The sequence below is a fragment of the Bos grunniens genome, chromosome 27 (genome assembly GCF_055505025.1).
Source record: "Bos grunniens cultivar Pamir isolate PY7600 chromosome 27, Bosgru_T2T1.0, whole genome shotgun sequence".
Lineage (NCBI taxonomy): Eukaryota > Metazoa > Chordata > Mammalia > Artiodactyla > Bovidae > Bos > Bos grunniens.
This window is the reverse complement of record NC_141191.1, coordinates 28,745,501-28,766,839: the sequence shown is the minus strand read 5'-3', so window position 1 is coordinate 28,766,839 and position 21,339 is coordinate 28,745,501. Positions and strand designations below refer to the sequence as shown.

The following is a 21,339-nucleotide window of genomic DNA, read 5'->3' as shown; positions in this document are numbered from 1 at the left end:
TTCCAAGTCTCTTTTGATGTCCTAGGATGAAAATAATGATTCTGATTCATCTCATGTGCTGTGTTCAAATGGTGATGACTTCCTGAGCTCTAAGGTTGGAGATTCTGGAGTCCCAGGCAGGCTTATCCTAAGACCGCTGTGACTTCTGTGTGTCCATGGGGTTGAGCTGGGGGGAGGATGAGGAAGGCGTGGAGTAGTAACATTCATGTCACATATTTGTCCTCCCTGCCCCAGATCTTTGTATTCATCTCACTTTAATTTCATTTCATTCTCATCATGTGTACAGTATCTTCATGCACTCCTTTTTTCTCCATATGTCTGGATTGATACACAAAATCCATCCATGTTCTCAACTATGAATTACTCACCAGTGTCTTAGCTGAATGCAGTAAACCTGATTCAACTGTGTCTGTGTAAATCACCAGCTGTAATAATTTTCACTGTAGACTCATTGCAGTGAAGAGCCATTAATGGATAAATTCAATTATTTTTTGGTACAAAAGATTCATTTATCCTGAAAGTTTTTCTATAAATGGTCATTGCTGCTAAAATATTTTCTAATTAAATGTTAAAAAAGAATTATGGGATTTTTAAATTATAATAATTTTCATGTAATTTGATATTTTTCAAAGTTCTTTCATATATTGGATCTCATTTCATCCTGATGAAAATACTAATTCAGATGAGTTTAGGTCAGTATCACTAACCTCACTTAACAGATGAAGAAAACAGGTCCAGGCAGGTTAAACAGTTTGCCGTAAATCACTTAGCGATCTACTAAAATAACCAAGGTTTATAAGGAGCCCACGGCTTGTTGAAGCCTTCATAATAAAACTATAGACATTTTAAATGGTGAAATTTGTTCAAATTAAGTACATACTTTTTATAACTAAATAAAATATTTTTTAATGCATTCTAGTTACTTTCCTGTTTTTGTTACATCTTTAGGTGCAGTTCTACACTGAATCTTTGATGTATTTTGGCCCTGGCGGAAGGCATGTCAAATCATTATATTGGTGCGCATGTCTATACAGAAACCACCTGTCTAGATTCAGTCGCTAGTTACTGAGAATTTGACCCTCTTTCCTGAGCTTCCTACCTTAGTGAACCTCCCAGAACTGGATCCTATTGACTAGAATACAAATCCCCTCCTGTAGACACGAGTCCTGTCATGGCATTGCGTTGCATTGTAGTCTTCAAACATGTTATTTGGAGAATTTAAGAGAGAAAACTACTTGATTCGCACAGTAAATTCAATTAATAATTAAAAGTCAACTGGTGATTTTTTTTTTCCCCTACACACTCCTGAACAAGAGATAAATGACCACATAATAAATTGGAAGCAGGCTTTTTTGGAAACCCGTTTGAAACAGATGTTCCAAGTTTTTAGCAAATTAACTCGAGAACCCACATCTTCTTCCATTATATCATTATAATAGTTAACAGTGCAGTAATCTTCACCCACACACAAAATTTTATCATGTTCACTGTTGTATTTACTGAAGCAGAAAATCAAAATAATCATACATACTAGGAATATTTGAATTTCAACAGGCTCAAGAGCATTGTGGTTAAAACTGGTGACTAGGATGTTCCATTGAATAAATGAATTGTTCCTAGCATTCCCAGTTAACCATGGTTTTGTAGTGTCACAGGGGCTTCCCTCATAGTTCAGTTGGTAAAGATTCTGCCTGCAAAGCAGGAGACCCCGGTTCGATTCCTGAGTTGGAAAGATCCCCTGGAGAAGGGCTAGGCTACCCACTCCAGTACTCTTGGGCTTCCCTTGTGGTCCAGCTGGTAAAGAATCCGCCTGCAATGCGGGAAACCTGGGTTTGATTCCTGGGTTGGGAAGATTCCCTGGAGAAGGGAAAGGTTACCCACTCCAGTATTCTGGCCTGAAGAATTCCATGGACTGTATAGTCCATGGGGTTGCAAAGAACTGGACATGACTGAGCGACTTTCACTTTCACTTCTAGCCTCACTGAGGAATTAGCAGGCTGAATTCTAAATTCTCACCTGGAGATTGAATTTATCTCTGCATATATTTCTGTGACCATAAAACTTTCATGTGGCTCAATCTGCATAAATAATCACATAGCTATAAATATAAGAAGGTCAGTACACCTAGGATTATCATGAAGGAGCTTAGTAGAAAATCCATGTTTGCTTTTTGCTTTCAGAGGAATAAAATAATTTCAGTGCATTTTGTCCACCCCCTTAACCTATGGCAATAATTTCAGCTGTATTTCTAGGTACTGGTTCCCCACAGAGGTATCAGGCAGTGTCAGTAGTCTAGTAGAGAATGGTAAAGAGTATAGAACAGACTTTCATGTCAGCCAGTCCTGGGTTCAAGATCAAATTTTGTCACATATTGTGTAATTTGGGACAAATTTTATACCTTTTCAGAATCATTGTGAGAATTTATTCAATCAGCTTTCCATTTATAATGACTATGTGCTGGGCCAAAGGATGTATCAATAACAAAACAGATAAGGTTCCTTGCCTCACAGAACCTATAGTCAGCCAAAATGCTCTTAAAGAAAATTCAGCGTCCTAAGATACATAAGCTTAGGTGGCTAAACTAAGCTTCCCTGGTGGTTCAGATGGTAAAGCATCTATCTGCCTGCAATGCTGGTGACCCAGGTTCAATCCCTGGGTCAGGAAGATACCCTGGAGAAGGAAATGGCAACCCACTCCAGTATTCTTGCCTGGAAAATTCCATGGATGGAGAAGCCGGGTAGGCTACAGTCCATGAGGTCACAAAGAGTCGGACACAACGGGGTGTCTTCACTTTCACTTTCAAGATACATAAAGCTGTTAGCAAAGTTTCTGTCACATAATAAGCATTTAATAAACTTAATAACCTCATTATTAGTTCTTTCCAACGCTTAAAGTGGATAGTTCTCCAGAAAGTAGAACAAAAGTATGCAAAATTGGAAGGAAGTGGAAGTTTGCTTTTACCAGAGTAACTCTGTCAGGTACAGCTGCAACAAGGGAGTTGGGTTAGTTAAAATCTGTTGAAGCTGTTTTCAGTAAAATATAAAAGCCAACAACTGTGTAGGCAGAAATTTCTTGGGCAGGAAACAAAAAGCACTAACTTTTATGAAAGAAAAAAAAAACTAGACTTCACCAAAATTAAAATTTTCTGCCCATCAAAAGACACCATTAAGAAAGTGAATAATCTGTCTGCAGACAAGGAAGTATCAAAGCATGGTTTTATTGCTGGAGGAAAACAGAAATGCTTTGCTTGACTTTTTTTAAAAGAAGATCATTTGGCAGTCTGCATAATTTGGGGCCAGTTGCCCCACAGCTAAAAGGATTGTAATCACCTGTTTCCTAGTATTCTTTTAAGTATCCTTAGTGACTTGACAACCTAGGATTTTCTTGTCTTCATCTGCCTCAACTTCCCCTCACCCCACCCCCAACCAACATAGGAATCTTTGCAGTAACACCTTCATTTTATGTGCTGTGCTGTGCCAAGTCGCTTCAATTTTGTCCCACTTTGCAACCCCATGGACTGTAGTCCATCAGACTTCTCTGTCCATGGATTCTTCAGGCAAGAATACTGGAGTGGGTGGACGTTTCCTACTCCAGGGGATCTTCCCGACCCAGGGATCGAACCCGAGTCTCTTATACCAGATAGGAAAAACATTAAAGATGTTATGTGTCTTGTCCAAAATCACTTAACTAATCATTTCAGAACTTGAGCTAAACTTTATTAAATGGTCTTCCCACTACCTAATACCTACTTCTCTATTAGTTTGCTTCAAAATCTGTTGGGGGTGGAATATGTGATTCATTTAAAATATGTGTTTATTTTCTCTTAGCTACAAGACTTCTCTCACCCATTTATTTTAAAGTTGAAAGCTATTACAAACAAGATCATGTTTGTGAGTCATTTTTTTCTTCTGAAAAATAGCTGTTTGATAGTTGACACACACTCTAACCCTTATTTAACCAGAAAGTAACCATTATAATTGAGGTCCCAGTTACCATCATAAAAGAGGCTCTTATAGACCATCATTCTAATACTGAGCTTTTCCTCATTTTATATCATCTTGGACTATATTTCTTCTATCTTCTAGCACCTGGCATTCTGTTTTTCTTTGGTGCTTATGAACCTTTAAACCTCTCACTATCTCAGAAAATATTTATCTGAAGCATCATACAACTACCCATGCCATTAATTATATAAGTTTTTATCATTGCCTCTAGAAAAGCAAATGGTGTCCTTTAGTGTCAACTGAGTTTTTAAAAGGAAATTTTTTATAGCTAAACATCTAGATTGCTGCTGCTGCTAAGTCACTTCAGTCGTGTCTGACTCTGTGCGATCCCATAGACGGCAGCCCACCAGGCTCCCCTGTCCCTGGGATTCTCCAGGCAAGAACACTGGAGTGGGTTGCCATTTCCTTCTCCAATGCATGAAAGTGAAAAGTGAAAGTGAAGTCGCTCTGTCATGTCTGACTCTTGGCGACCCCATGGACTGCAGCCCACCAGGCTCCTCCATCCTTGGGATTTTCCAGGCAAGAGTACTGGAGTGGGGTGCCATTGCCTTCTCCCACATCTAGGTTATCATGTAGCAATTTATTGTTGTGGTTTTCCAATTACATCAGTGTATGTTGATACAAGTTTTGGGGTCAACAATAGCAATAGCAGCGATAATGATGTGGTTTCAGAGCACTACTTTCATTCTATTTACTTTTTTACACTTATTTGGCCGCACTGTGTGGCATGTGGGATCTTACTTCCCTAGCCAGGATTGAACCCATGCTCCCTGCAGTAGAAGCCCGGTGTCCTAACCACTGGACCACCAGGGAAACCCCCAGGGCATTACTTTTTTTTTTTTTTTACTAAGTATGTGCCTATGTTTTTCCTTTTCAATCACACTGAATTTTTAATGTATAGTAAGAAGTCATTGTGTGCAGTAAGAAATGACAGTTCCAGGAAATGAAAGCATTCATTCATTGATTCCATGCATCCTTATTGAGTTCCTCCTACAGGCAGGCATTGTGCTAGGGAAATGGCTTACTTTTTCCGTTTCTTCCCTCTACTCTGGTGGAAATGATGAATAGCACTTAAATTAGATATTTTAGATGCCTTTGTATAACACATCAGTTTAGGACAGCATAAGCCTTTGGTAGGTTAGAAATGGAATTAAAATAAGAAATAATTTGGAGAAATAAGTATCTGGTTTTCATTATGGTCTTAATTTTGCCCATGAATACTTGGTATCACTTGCACATAAATTCTCTTCAGGATATGTCCGGGTATTACTATTTTCTTCTCAGAACCAGTAGAACTTCTTCACTTTATTTTTAGAATTGTCCAGTAGTGTAATAAGATTATTTCTATAGGAAATTGGGAATTCCTTGAATATTTTACCTCTGATTGTCACCTCTTTAAAGTCAATGAGCTTGGCCCCTTAGATTTGAAGTGGTGAGCTAATCATTAAAAATTAGGCCCCAACCAGTGGCATTGAAATAGTTTTAAAATGTGGCATACTGTCTACGCTCGATTACGCACCAGGTAGCACAAGGAAATGGAGGAGGGAATGGCAGTCCACTCCAGTATTCTTGCCTGGGAAACCCCGTGGACAAAGGAGCCTGGCAGGCTACAGTCCATGGGGTCGCAGAGTCTGATGCAACTTAGCAACTTCACTGCCACCACAGCATAAGATAAAATTTTGTTTCCTTCCCACCTAAATGTTTTAAGTTCATCGACCTGCTGTAGATATTAGTGGTCACTACTATTAGTGGTCACTACTGCTGCACCTGCATTCACACTTCCTTGGGGAACCAAAACAGGATTGAAGGCCATACTGCCTTTTAAGGCAGATTACTTTTAAGCATTTGAGCCAAAATTTTAATTTATTTTTTTTCTGTGTGTATAAATTAGTATTTCCACATGAATAAATCTGACTTGGAAAACCTTTCACATTCTAGGAGTTTTTTTGTTTGCTTGGCCATACCAGGCGGGGCATCCTGGATCTTAGTTCCCTGACCAGGAATCAAACCCCTGCCCTCTGCATGGGAAGCATGGAATCTTAACCACTGGACTGCCAGGGAAGTCCCAATTCTATGGTGTATTTGAAACAGATGTTTTATATCTTTTCTTAGATATAAAGACACATTTACTGTGGTCAATAAAAGAATGTGTCTTAATTTTTCTCCAGTTACAAAGAGCCTGTTTGGGTTTAGTGTGCTGATACAAAATCCATGTCGTCTGCAGAGTACATCATAGACCCCATTCTGGGATATGTTGCTCTCTGTGGGGAACGGTGAGGGTAGAAGTTTTGACGTGAAAAAAGAGAAGTGACACCAACCTTCACGATGGTTCTTCAGTGGGTATATTTTGCTTAGTCGTAATGCTGTTGAACGTTTTATATTCAAGTTTAATTTACATACAGTTCTTATACCAGTCAGTCAGTTTGGGCAAGTATCAAGACATAGAACATTTTCCTCATGCCAGTTCCCATGTATCCCTTCCCAGTCACCACGCACACCGTCCCCCCATCCTGACTTCCAGAAGCCCGTCCCCCAATCCTGACTTCCAGAAGCAGTCACCAGTCTGATTTCTCACCCCATAAGTCACTTTCATCTATCCTGGAATTTCATATAAGTTGATAAGTATTTTTTGTTTGACTTCCTTTACTCAGTCTAGTAGTTTCTTGACCATCCCTGTTGTTGAATTTATATTTCCTTTTTATTGCTAATGATTCTTTTTTTAAACAGGCGAAAAATAAGCAGATCTTTTCTGAGTATCTTAACTGAATCATGGCAGCAACCCTGTAGTAAGGATGGAGGGGACAAAATATCTGCTAATATTAAATGATAGTGCTCCTAACATTCAGGCAACTCTCCTATATCTTAGTTATATTCGTACTCTTTTGAGAGACCCTAAATTATGTTATTGTTCTATTAAAAGCAGAAGTAATGGGCTTGTGCAGTTCAACAATTCAATAGCCAGTGAACCGTTACTGCTTTTTTTTTTTTTTTTTTACTTTATAGCTCTGTTTTGAGCTCAGAAAGTAATGTGGAAAATAATTCCAGGCTAGGAGACACTTCTTATGATATCTCTATATATCTGTATTATCAAAACATGCAGGAAGGAATGCTTTCATTGTTTATCAGTATGGTGATGCCTCAGTTGCTTGTATACACTTTTAAAATTATATACTGTAAACCTTATGAACTCAGTTTTATTACTGGAAACTCACATGGGTCCATATTTTATGTAATGAAAGGAGAATGGATACAATGAAAGCAACATCCAGATTGCATTTTTTGTTCTTCTGAAAGTTCTAATTAAATTTACCAACATTTTGCCATTTTATTTGTTTTTTAATTTTTTGAATTATAATTTACATACCATACAATTCACTTGCTTTACTTGCACAATTCTGTTATCTTTGGTGTATTTAGAGAGTTGTATAACTATCACCTCTGGCATAGAGATTTTTTTGTTTTTTGGTCGCTTAGCATGTGGGATCTTAGTTCCCCCACCAAGGATCAAACCTGTGTCCCCTGCATTGGAAGCGTGGAGTCTTAACTGCTGGACCGCCAGGGAAACATTTAGGAAATTCCTAAATTTTACCATTTTAAGCAAAGAGTCATTGAGATTCTGGGGAGCAGCAATATATTTAAGCAAAGATAATACTGTGATTCTGGTGTGGCACAGTCAATTGTGTACCAACAGATCTGCTGTTGTCTTTTTTAAGAGACTCCTATTCTTGCCAAAGAGGAGTCTGAATTCAGATGTAACTAAAGAAAGGAGAGGCTTGAGCTGGTCTGTGGCTTAGTCCTTTCCTATCCATGCCACGTCCACCCTTAAGATTCTAAAATGGGGAGCAGCAGAACCACAAAGAGGTTGCAGAACACAGTCATACGAAGAGCACCCCCAACGGGCGCTCTCTTAACTTTATGGGAAACTAGGAGGTCATTTTCAACAATAGTTTATACAACTATTCAGCAAGGGGAAGAGAAACCATATGGTACTACAGTGTTGCATCAGTTCTATGGAAAAAGACACTCGCAGGAAATATTTTGCCAGATCACTGAGAGAGTATTAATAACATTTCATCTATTCCCAGTCTCTGAATCCCTCTCATCTACTTATTTTCTCATTTCCTTTGCCTTTCTGCCTGCCGCTAAATACACATACTTTCCTTCTTGTCTCTGATAGCTATTTTTCTCCTTACGGTTCCTAAATTATTTTACCACATTCATATTTCATTCTGATTATTCCAGAAATACTGAAATGAAACTCCCCTTTAACATGACCTACTTTAATGTAGAATTTGGCCCAAGTCTTATTTCTCATAAAAAAGCAGTTACATTTAAATTACCAAAAGAGTCTTATTACTGTAATTTAACCCATAAGGAGGATTTGAAGTGCTATCATACTCAGCTTCAAGGATATATGTTCTACACTATGAAGATGGTTAACCACTTTTGACCAGTATGCATGAATTCTCTAAGCAGTTCACCATTTTTTTGGTTGTAGTAATTAATTTTAATTAACTGTCAATATGTTTGTTGCCACGTGGAGAAGTGAGGATATAGCCCTGGTTCCCGTTTTGGTATGCGCGAGGACATGCTTTTAACGTTCAAAGTGTAAAGTGGTCTTAGGTTGTGAAATAAAAAATGGTATGCCTGATTTCCCAGTGAGTACATGCAGTTTAAAGAGTTTTGGAAGTCCTAGCTTAGCAGAAATTAAAGTTCATAGTAAATCATCTTTCCTCCACCCATGTATTTATGTTCTGGCTAATAAAAATTAGATTTTTGCTTCCTAATTTTGGATAAGTAATGTTTTTGCTTCTCTGTCAAATTAATTAATCTAGCTATTGTATAGTGCTGTTTTGATTAACATGTACAGCAGCTTAGAGATTCATACTCAGTATGATTATCATTTGTGATTTAAAACCAAAAGTCTTAATTTTTACAAAAAACAATTTCCCCTTTCTCTCCTTGAAATTGAACATGAGGTCATGAGTCGCACTTAGTGGGTAAGACCTATTCAGAGACATTCATGTAAAGTTATGGATGTAGGAGCAAGCTCTTAGCTGCCAATTTGGCTGATAATATAAAGTATTATAATATCCACAGTAGGTTGACATAATTTAAGTAGATTTATTTAGGATTTAAAAGGCTTGACATGGCACGTTGCAAAAGAAGGCTGTCACCTACAAATTGGCACTTGCCATCTACCTCTACAAGGATTAAATCATGAGCCACTTCAACTACTGACCTTCAACATCCTCTAAAAGGAGTTCCGGGTGGAGACCAGGAATGAGGCATTCTGTGCTCTGGGAGAAACTGCCAGAACAGGTCTACAGATAGTAAGATAGTTTCAGGAGAATGGTGTGTGAGCCCAGTTCTTGTATCTCCTCATATACAGAAAAGCACTAAAGTCTTTCACGGTGATGTCGGCTCCTTGGGACTGGCAGTGACCGTCATGAGACTAGCAGAAACCTTTGGAAAAAACATGTGCTTGATGCATATATTCCCCTTCTGCAAAATCACCAATATACTGGCCTTCCACCCTACCTCTCTGGGGCAGTTTCTCAGAGCTCTCTGAGGTGCTGTCTCCCTGGCTGTGGTCCTCATTTTGCCCCAAATAAAACTATACTCACAACTCTCACATTGTGCTTTTCTTTTTTTTTCAGTCAACAAGGCCTAGAAAAGAAAAAGAAAAAACTTAATACTCAGTTGTTCACGAGATCCAGGATATTAAACGTTACAAAGTTTATTCTTTTCTCTTAAAAATAAAATTTATTTTGGTAACTGTACACATTCCCATCATATCTGAGAAGGAAGCACAGCACAACAAAGAATTTTAGAGCTGGAAAAGACTGACATCATCCAGTTGAACCTCACCATTCACCTAGCTCACTAAAATCTCTATCTCCTCAAGGATATTAACTTTCCTGCACTTATTTCCGAAACACTGAAATACCGGAATTCCCCAGTTCCTTTCGCACTGTCTGTGTAGCTGTCTTTCCACTCCCTTCGGTTATTCTCCATTTTCAAGATAATGATTGCGCCTGGAAGGATTACTTCCTTGATTGTTTTGTGCCTGAATTAGCTTGGGAAAAGAATAGTCTACTGTGCATGAAAGTACAACCTCTCATTTAAATGTTTGGCAAAAGGCAAGGTGATTCATTCAAAGTTTGAGGAGTGGTTGTAATAACGGTTGTGTCATTGATATTCTGGTGAGCATATACAACATGGGTTTGCCATCGTGAGTGAGTAATACCACCCTATCACTTAAGACGCGTAACACTACCACCCTCTGGTAGCAGAGAAGCAAGAGTGGGCAAGCGCACCGTTTCAGTTGGGCGTGGGGTTGAGGTTCTTTCTTCTGTTTTTTTCCAATCTCATTTCTCCTTCATTAAGTCAACAAATATTTATTTTGCATAGAGCATGACCCAAACAGGCTGCTAGGTCTGTAAAGCAGAGAAGCTCTTGCCTTTGACCCCAGGGATCGTATGGTATAGATACATAGAATTGGACAACTGCTTTTGGCTTGGAGAAGATACCTAAGGTCTGCGTAGTTCCACCACTGCTCAAGCAGTTTATGAACTTTCCTTTCCTCATAGGAATGCAGTGAGAAGTGACTGTTCTAATCATTGTAAGGCATTTGGAAGTGAAAAGTGCTATACAACAGCTGAATGATATTGAAATACTAAGTAGAAAATACAGTAGAAATAGAAAGCAAGATTAAATTATATGGTAGGAATGGTTCTCATAGGTATTTTCAGTACTTACGTCATCACAATAGCACTGCTTCCAGGGAAAAGCTAAATTAGGTAAATACAACTGTTTTTGCAAAATCAAGAAAAAAAATCTGTGTGTGTGTCAGCAAAAAATATTGTGGAATCTTATACTGGGTATTACATGAGGTAATATATAGTTGGATTATGATACATAGTGTGGAATTTCCACACATCTACAATTTCTATTAGAAATATTATGCATTTCCATTATTTGAAGTATTTCTCTAGTAATTTTTAAATGCCACCACTATCAAGACTATTACTTACCAATAAGAGATTATATCTTCATACTCAAAAACTACAAGAAGGTCCTTTAAATTATATAGGAAGGAAATTTGTTGTTTCTCTGACTTACCTATTGTATGTTGGGTTGGAAAGAGTCGTTATCAGTGATTTATCATGATTGATCCTTTCTGATTTTACTTGATTTTAAAGTTTGTTGCTTTTCTCAGAGAATTTCTCAGAGGATACAAATCTCAATTTGTATCCCATTCTATATCCTCAGAAGATAAAGAACTTATTGAATTGGGCACTTCTTTCATATGCTTTTATGTGGTCATTTTTACATCCAAGGGAGATTCTCAAACTGTAGAAAAAGGAAGGGGTCCTTTTTTGCTAGTCATTTAATATTCCATGACTGTGAACTAATCCTCATTGTAACATAAGTTATTGTATGTTTTTCCCAGCATTTTCACCCTAATTAAATGAGACGCTCCACCACAGTGTTTAACCTGCAGCCTAACAAAAAACAAGGGGCTGTCATTGACAATCACAATCCCATGTTCTCTCCTTTGAACAATACAATTTTTTTTGGTCACAATTTATAAACAGATACCTCCTTAGTTTAATGTCATCACGTTCAAACTACAAAACTATTAAAACTCTAATATTATGTAGGGGCATTTATTTTAAAATATATATTAATATAATTATTACATGGTAAAGAAATCATTTATTTTATTGTCTTCCCCCAATTCACCAAATTTAATCATATGGAGAGGTTCCACCATGTTTGTTCCATATGTTTGTGCTTTGGCCTCTAATGACCTTTTGTCCTTCTTATATGACCTCTCTACATTTCTATTTAGAATAAAGAGATAGAAGCATGAAAATTAATAACCCATGCATCAAACCTTTTTTGCTGTGCTTAAGAGGAACGAACACTTAAGGCTAGAAACCTTATGTTTAGTACTGTCTCCAAAGCTCAGTTATTGCATATATTGTCCCTTCAACATTTGAAGAAAGTAAGTATAATATGTAGTCAAATTTTAAAAAAGTGTTTTTAAAAAAAAGCAATTAATGTCTCTGCATTGCATGACAGGGTGTGACTAAAATTTGCCTACATAAACTCTCATGATGTTTTCAGATTTTATGGAAATGCTTTGGCTATACTTTGGGTTTGAATCTTCATAATGACAAAAGTTCATAATAGTTATTTTTTTTAAATACACTATACTGTTTTTAGAAAGTTATAATTCATCTTCCTGCTTATATTTGTGCTGTTTGTCTGTACTATACTATTAAAAATAAAGGTAAATTTATATATACTTAGATTTTGAAAAGTAGCATCATGTACATTTTTTAAATGTTTTGGTAACTTGTGGCACTTTGGTAAAGGAATGTGCAGTTATAAATGTTTATGCCATTGTAATTTCTTTTTTAATTCCCAGGAATGACTCTTACTAGGCTTTAAATTACAAACCAAACTCAATTTTAAAACTAGCACTTTGGTCCTACTGGTAGTTCCTATTTTTCTAATTGTATGGAACATTAACTTAAACCATTCTTTGCAATGCACTTTACCTTTCCTTTTAACATCTAATCTCAAAAATCTTTAAGGAACATTTGAAATTAATACAGTGGTAATTAAGAAAGCATTTTAGATATCATGGCTCTTTAATCTGGTGCCTGACTTTAACAATATTCTGATAAAAATAACTAAACGCCTGAAAAGAATATTTAAACATTTTAATTCATTAGAGCAAAATCAAGTAGTTGATGTCCATATAGACATAATTTATCTTAAACTCTGGAGCTGCCAAGAGAACTAAGGACAGAGCTGTGTTTAAAATACCCCCATATCCTCCAAAGAAAAATGACGAGAAGAAATAGAATTCTGTATGATTATGGCTATTGTATATACTTCAATTAGCTTACCAGTATTTCATCCTGATACATCTGTGGGTATTAGAAGCAAAATGAAAACAAATATAAATGCTTTAACATTAGGTATTGGCATCAATATAGATTATGCATAAGCTATTGCAATAAAAAATATTAATTGTGCCTGTATTTGAAGATATTATCTTAGATTTTCTGCGGCCTTTTTCATTTAAGGCTGCACAATCATTTTAAATGTACAGACAACAGAATATATGAATGAATGAAGTCATGGCCCTGTTTGCCATGAAATGAAGTATTCTGTTGAATTTTGGGGGGCGTTGGCCTTTATATATTATGACATAAACGGATCAGTCACAAGAAACATGTGAATCTTATGTTCAAATCACAGCATTTAGAAATTATACATCTTTCTTTTTCCTCGCAAAATGAATTCAGAATTTGCAATTCAAATTTTATCATTTTAAGCTGCTAATTATTAAAAATTACCTAATATGGATCAAAAGATTAAATGAAATGAAAACTATGAAAGAATGCTAATTAATAGCATAACCCCATATGCTATCAAACTTCTGATAACATTAAGTTTCTTGTAAAGCCTTAAAATATTTTAATGAAAAAGTAATTACCTGGAAATGAAGGCACTTTATTACCTTGAACTAGCTATATGTCTGTATAGAACTTGTCTAAAATCCCATAAAATATTCTTTATCCTTTTATAAATTTATCCTACTTATGTGTTTTTCTAAAGCTTCTTATAATAAAATATAATAATTCAAACTATTTTAATGTAACCAAATTGCGTTACATAATACAACCAATGAACACTGCAGGAAAAAACTCAAGTGTAACAAAAGTGTCTGTGATAATGGTAAAATGTTAGTCTGAGTTAGTCTACAATCATTTGAGGTTAAAATGTTGTAAAATTTGAAGGCTTTTTCATTGAACAATTTTTAGACAGCTTTTAGTTTTTAATCCTATTTTTAATCGGAACTACCTTGTTTTGAAATGTTGATCAAAGATAAGGGCAATCAAAATATTAAGCCAGCCTGTCATTACTCAATTTTTAGTTGAGTTTTTTTTTTTTTTTTAATGTAACCCTAACACATTAAGAAATCAGTGTTGCTTCTATGCTCAAATCAACCATGCCTGGTGAATTACCAGCTTTAAATCAGTAATGTGGATGTGCTGCCGTGTATACTTGTTTCCTCTTCAGAAAATTAATACTTGATTTAAACAATAGATTTGATTCAACAGAAAAAAAAAAAAAGGATTTTTTTTTTTCCAAAAGCTAAATTTTTTTCTCAAGGTATACCTTACATTTCTCTGATATTCGTAAGGATAGACTAACTTGTATCCAAATATGTTTTTCAACACAAGAATATTTCAAAGCAAACAGACTTTGTGTTTTTTGTTTGTTTAGTTTGAGGGCAGTTCACTTAAGAAAAAAACATTTTTCCATAATTCTACTTATTTTTAATTCTTTCTCTGTAGTGGCCATTTTCCTGTCACTAGTCTTAAACGTTTTGCTACATGTAAATGCTGCTTCATAGATGCAATCATCATTACATGGTACAGAAAGGAGTCAAGTTTATTAGAAGTCTACTCTTACCAAGAAGAGACTAAAGATAAATTCCATGTCAATTCTTTGGTTCGTTTCTTCGTTTTGTTTTTTCTAAATAAGATATATTAACCCAAAGGTGTGTTAATGTCATGGCATGAACAATCTTAAATGTAGATCTATCGAGTATTTTGTGATGCTGAGTAACAGACTTTTCTCAAGTCTCTGTGATGCTAAATATTTTCCTTAGAAGGTTTTTGTTTCATGTTAGATTGTTGTTCAGAAAGATGTTGGTCCTAGTGAGATTTTTAAAAACTGGGAAAACAAATGCATGTATTACAAGTATAGAAATGGTGAATTGTAAACTTACGTATAGTACTGATTCTATTTTCAAAGATGTTTTTGCTGTTAAATATATACAACATACAATTGCTGCCGTACTGTAATTGAGTACTTTTTTCCTAAATGACCCTGTTATCACTATTCCAGAATTAGAAGTTGGGCAGATATATGATTGATTCATGTGTCTGCATAGATGCTTCAAGGTATATTCTTCTCTTGGTGAGTAAAAATATTTTTTCCTTGGCACCAACGCATTGAGATCTGAATATACCTGTATCTATTCTTATTGCACATTTCTTATACAGTATCTTCAAATACGCCAAAATTGGCCTAGACTTAAAATTGAGGGTTTGTTACATGTTTTCTAACAGAAAGGTTTTCAATGATATTCATTATGGGTTTGTACTGTGAAAATAGTGAAAATCCCTTTAAAAGTTCATCTGTGCTAAATTTAAATTAATATTTTTTCTTTAGCTCACAAATTACCCTAAATCCAGAGAGAATATCAACCCTTTTCACTGTTGTCAAATCCAGCCAAAGGAACAGCCCATGACACTACAAAAACAGTAGAGGAATAAAGAATAAATCTCTCATGTTACACTCCAGAATAAAGGCATTCGGTGAAAGAAATGAACCGAAGTTCATCGTGAATGCGAGGCTTCCGTACTTGACATTCCTCCACGGAAGGAAAGACAAGTGTCAGCACCACTGGCATCCTTTTCAAACCGATCTGATGTGGAATATCTTCCACCACACTGGAGTACTTCTAGACTCTATTTTGTTTGTTTGTTTTGTTTTAGTTCATCAAACCTTTCTGTTTTCAAAAAAAAAAAATTGTCAGCATTGGTAGAGAGATATAGATTTGAAAATACTTTCCTAAGAGATCATGTAACTATATAACTCTGAATTTAAAAATTGAGGAGGAGGGATCATTTCAACCCACCGCCTCTTCCAAGAAAACATGTTTTTAAATCTGTAACTGCTTTAGTGTTAACAGGGTACAAAGTGTTTCTTGTCCTTTATTGTACTTCAAAGGTTCTCATTGATTGGTGATTGTATTGTACCGTATGAAAATGAGTCATAAATTGCCTTGTATTGTTTCTAATAGACCATACCACGTACTCCTTCAGTTTTCATGTTCCAAATTTTTCAGTGATGCATGTCAACAGTTAGGTCCGAAAATTCTGTGGTGCTAATTCTTCCATATCTGATGGTGCTTCTGTGGATGCTAACTGCACACATGCTGAACAAAGCTTGAAGTTTAAAACTTTCCTCCCTTCCTCTGTTTATATAAAGTACAATAAAAATAACTTGAATTTGTCTCAAAGTATCACTGACAATCTAATAAACTGGTTTATATGTGTGATTAGTTTGGATTCTCGGTTATTTTTCAGAAAGCAGGTTAGTTCTCCTGAGCCCTCATATCAACCCAAAGTAGATCTTACTAGAAGTGTGTACTATGTTATTTGTGCCCCCAAATCTATGGTATCTTCAAGAATTTAAATCCAATTGGGCTGGCTTCTAAAATCAAGTTTAGATCAGAGCTATAAAACTTAGATTGATCAAATCTGGAAAAAGTAAGTTGAGAACACAACTGTTCTGAGTATCTATCTTAATATTTTATTAGTAAAATTTTATCACCTGGTCCATGAGATAACATTTACATGGAAGCAAGTAGGCCTTCAAAATCTTTAGTACAACGCAAAGACATTGTAAAGACCATTCCTAAATGATATTTAAAGTTCCTCCCCATGAGTATGAAATAGGACCAAAAAAAAAACAAAACAAATTGGAACTTTCCAGAACAAAGCCAATATCACATGCCAGAATGACATAATAAATAACTCCATGCAGGGGGTTCACTGGATTTTTAACTTTAGTATTTGCACTAAGAATCACAGCATTAGGACAAATGAAGTTGCTTCCCTTTCTTCATGATGGCAGAGGGCTTTTTCACCTAGAGATAAATTCAATTTATGACAAAGTGTGATTTCGTATGCTGAGCTTGGTGTTTTTCCTAACTCAAGGATAACCTTAAATTTAAAAAGAAAAGATCTATATATATGCGTTAATATACTGTATTGGTGTTTTTCTTTCTGACTTACTTCACTCTGTGTAATAGGCTCCAGTTTCATCCGCCTCATTAGAACTGATTCAAATGCATTCTTTTCAATGCTGAGTAATATTCCATTGTGTGTATGTACCACTGGGGAGGGAGGTGGGAGGTGGGGTTCAGGATGGGGAACACATGTACACCCGTGGCTGATTCATGTCAATGTATGGCAAAAACTACTACAATATTGTAATTAGCCTCCAATTAAAATAAATACATTAATTTTAAATAAATAAATGAAAAGATCCAGCTAAATCTATAAAGCTCCTAAAGTAACAATCATTGATCTCAAATAGAAGATGATCAAACCTATTAACCTAATCCAATGGGTCCATGACTGAAATGACATTCCCATACTACTATGGCTCTTTATTACATAAAAAGTATAAGCTACAGTTATTTTGCTTCAAATAGTTATTAAATCCTGTCTAACTTCTAATGTCAGAAAATGAAGTTTAGAGAACAGCCCATGTGAACACTGGGTTTGTGTGTCCATGATTTGGTGGTTGTTGGTTAGTTGATAAGTTGTGTCCAACTCTGTGCGACCCCATGGATGTACCCGGTTAGGCTCCTCTGTCCATGGGATTCTCCAGGCAAGGATACTGGAGTGGGTTGCCATGCCCTCCTTCAGAGGATCTTCCTGACCCAGAGACTGAACCCATGCCTCTTGCATTGGCAGGAGGATTCTTTACTACTGAGACACCAGGGAAGGCCCATCTCCATGACTATTTTGAACAAATGCAGTATGTACTAAATCACAGGCTCTCCCTAGAGACATTTCTACTGTATATTTTTATAACTACCTTTACAGGACTTCATCTCCTGAAAACTGGCAACTAATAAATGTACTACAAAATAGTTCCAGGTTTTCTTTCATCAAAAAGAGAAAGATCTATGAAAGTTTTAGAGTATTTTTATTTCTGTGATAATATTTTGCCTGTGAATTGAAAGAAAATTCTAATTTTATGAAAGGATGAGAGAATAAATAAGTTGATTTTGGAAAAAACAATCTACTTTTTAATCTACGTGGAAAGATCTCTAATTTTTATTCCCATGGTCAACCATATTTAAAATTAAAGTTGACCATAGTTTGTCTGTCCTACCTAAAAAATTATTCTCATAAATTTTTTATCAACTTTTTTAGTATGAAATAACTTTTAAAATCTCACCTGCCTTTTATAACTAAAAAGTAATACAATGATTATACTTTGTAAGTTTAGTTGTTTATGAAAATAAAGTAGTCCCTCCCTCATTGAGTGAAAACATCATTGAAGGTTTTTAAAAGGTACAAAATTATATTTGCCTCTACGGTTTTATCAACCTTATTTTGTTAAGTTGCATTTTTTGTTCCCTAAACAATAATTTCCCTTTGAGATCTTAAGCTCAAGTGCCATTTGTAAATTCTTGAATGAAAACTTAAATAAAGATCCAAAGTTTTCCACTGAGGAACATCTTTAAAGCTAAATTTTGTGTACACTAACAGCCTAACCTCACTCATCTTAGGGAACTGGTTTTTCTCATTAAGAATTTCTTTGAGTTTGAAAATATCCAATGTTAATAATATTGACCTTCTTCTTAGCTTTTTAGTGTTTTGTGTGTGGGGGGGGATCCTAGTTCCCTGATGAGGGATCAAACAAACCCATGCGTACCTGCACTGGAAGTGTAGAGTCCTAACAACTGGACTTCCAGTGAATTCTCTGACCTTCTTTTTTTTAAAGTCAATCTATAACCTAAATTATTTCAAACTGGTCTTCACACATTCTTTTTAAAACTACTGAAGTAAGTGCACACTGAGTTCACACTGAAACTACAGTTACTTTTCTTACCCCCTACTTTATTCTTGGGGAAGACTTCTAGAAAATAAGGGGAAAGTTAACACAAAAACAAATGAGTCGGGAGAATGGATACACGTATATGTATGACTGAGTCCTATCTCTGTTCATCTGAAACTATCATAACACTGTTAATTGGCTAAACCTCAACACAAAATAGAAAGTTAAAAAAAAATTTTTTTAATCCAAGTAATTAGAAAAAAAAGTCACAGTTCATAAGAGTAAATAAAAATTAAAATGCAGTAAGCACAGCACTACACATACTCTCCCTAAACAATCTCTCATATTCTAAGTGGTAACTGAAGTTTACACTGTTTGCAAAGCATAGTGTTTGCCATCATAAAAGACTGAATGAAAGATTGGCTTGTGAAAATTAAAAACGACTCTGCATGAAAGAGTTGGCCCTCAGTTTTGTGTGTTTAAAAGTTCAGTCTTGTTAGTTCATTCTGGGTAAATACACAAGAGATTCCTTTCAAACAAGGTCATTAAAATCATACCTTGAGCATCAATATCCAATGGAGAAAACAATTTCCAACAGAAAATAGTGTTGCTTCGATGGAGTAGGATTGAAAGGAAACTGCACAAGAAGTAGACTTCAAATTTTGCTTTTATACTTTTAAAATTATTTTGTGATGATCAAATATTATTTTTATAATTTTAAAAATGATTATTTAAAGGAAGGAAATAAATGCTAGATAGATTAGAATACCTGTATCAACTAGTTGGCAATTCTCAATAGGATAATCTACTTTATTCTTTTTTTTTTTTTTTTTTTCTTTTTTGAGACGGGGGTCTTGCTATGTTGCCCAGGCTGGAGAGCAGGGCTATTCACAGGTGTGATCCTACTACTGATCATCACCGGAGTTTTGACCTGCTCCCTTTCCGACCTGGGCAGGTTCACCCTGCCTAGGCAACCTGGAGGACCCCCACTCCCTGGAGGTCACCATATTGATGCCCAACTTAGTGCGGACACCCGCTCGGCATTGCTCACTACAGCCGATAACTCCTAGGCTCAAGTGATCCTCCCGCCTTAGCCTCCGGAGTAGCTGGGACTCCAGGCTTACACCACCGCGCGCAGGGCAGGAAAATCTACTTCTAAAATTTGGTAACAATGTTTCTTGACAAGTATAAAATCGGATAGAAAGGAAATGAGTAATATTAATGAATAGCATCATCTGATGATGGACTCCGTGATACAAACCTGCCAAGAAAAGGGAAATAATCACATCAGCTCATCAGAGCCATCACCCCAGAAAGGTTTGATTACCAAGAGATCAGACCACTTGGGAGTGAAGGTTTGAATCATACCATCAGGTAAGCCACTGATTCCTGCCAAGGTGAGAGCAGGGGTGAGCGGTAATTTAGAATGGATGATGAAGGAGGAACAGGATGCGTTCCAGTTGTGGCCCTGAGATCAAACCCAGCAGCAGGTTCTCAGATTGTGGTTGCTACAGACCTTTGAGAGCAGATACAGCGGGAGTGAATCATGTAGGTTCCTTACACAATTCCTCCTTCCTTGCCCCCTTGTTTAAAGCAGCACCATCTCCTACTGATCAGTGAATTATCCTTCCTCAGATGGCAACTCTTCCAACCTGCTGGTTCCTTAGCAAAAGGAATCCAGGGTGCAGGCTACAGCAGCTGTAACTTGTAGTTACATTGTAATTCAATGGCTCCTAGCTGTGTTTCTTGGCAAGATCATGCCTCATTTGGAGAGGACAGCCTCCAACTCTGCAGAGTCCAGAGCTATGAGGACAGGGAGGCAAACTCCCCAGTGGGTCCCTGGCAGTAATGATGAAAGAGAGCAGAGTATATCACCCCGAAATGTACCATTTTGGCATATGAATTATTTTGAATTAAAGTTACTTAAAAAACAGCCAGCACACAAAGGACATTCTGATCCTCCTTTGTCCCCTGAAAGTAAGAAATCCACCTCATGTGAAGTTACTCTCTGCACCAACACGGCAGCAGGCATCTTTATCATCAGAGTAGGGAATTCAAGGCACAAAAGGCTGTCTATCTTGTCACTTCTTCAGTGGTGTTCTACCCCAAGTACAAACCCCTTTGTTCAGTCGATTTATCATAAAAATCAATCAAAAAAACACACAAAAACTTTTGTTTAAAAGGTATAAAACTTGCTGCTTTGGTCACTTTTTGGAGTCTTCTATTTTTATGGGCTCAGAAATGTATGAAATTCAGTTCATTTTTTTTTCCCTGCTAATCTGTCCTGTGTCAATTTAATTATCAGACCAGTCAAAGAACCTGGAAGGGAAGAAGGGAAAATTTTCCTTCCCCTAAAGACCCTGATCCTGAGAAAGACTGAGGGCAGGAGGAGAAGGGGAAGACAGGACGAAATGGTTGGATGGCATCACCCACCCAATGGACGAGCGTGAGCAAACTCCGGGAGATACTGAAGGACAGGGAAGCCTGGCGTGCTGCAGTCCATGGGGTCACAAACAGGTGGACGTGACTGAACAACAGCAAGTTTTGGTGCCCAACGTGGGACCCTCCACAGACTGGTTGTATTTTCTCAGGGCCTACTGAGAGATCCTGGGACCTCTGAAAAATGCCGGCAGAAGGTAAGAATTCTTACCACGTC

At 36.5% G+C, this 21,339-nt stretch overlaps 1 protein-coding gene and 1 non-coding gene across 3 annotated transcripts in view; one reads left to right on the top strand and one right to left on the bottom strand.

Moving 5' to 3' along the window:
• The window catches only part of PURG (purine rich element binding protein G), a 46,510-nt gene that overhangs the window by 24,561 nt on the left and 610 nt on the right, over positions 1-21,339 (top strand). For both annotated transcript variants that reach the window (XR_015156451.1, XR_015156450.1), the window contains exon 3: positions 20,989-21,319. The gene's annotated coding sequence lies outside the window, so the exon portion shown is untranslated. The remainder of the gene's footprint in view (positions 1-20,988; positions 21,320-21,339) is intronic.
• On the bottom strand, positions 19,524-19,824 carry LOC147343712 (signal recognition particle RNA). Its single transcript, XR_015156521.1, has one exon.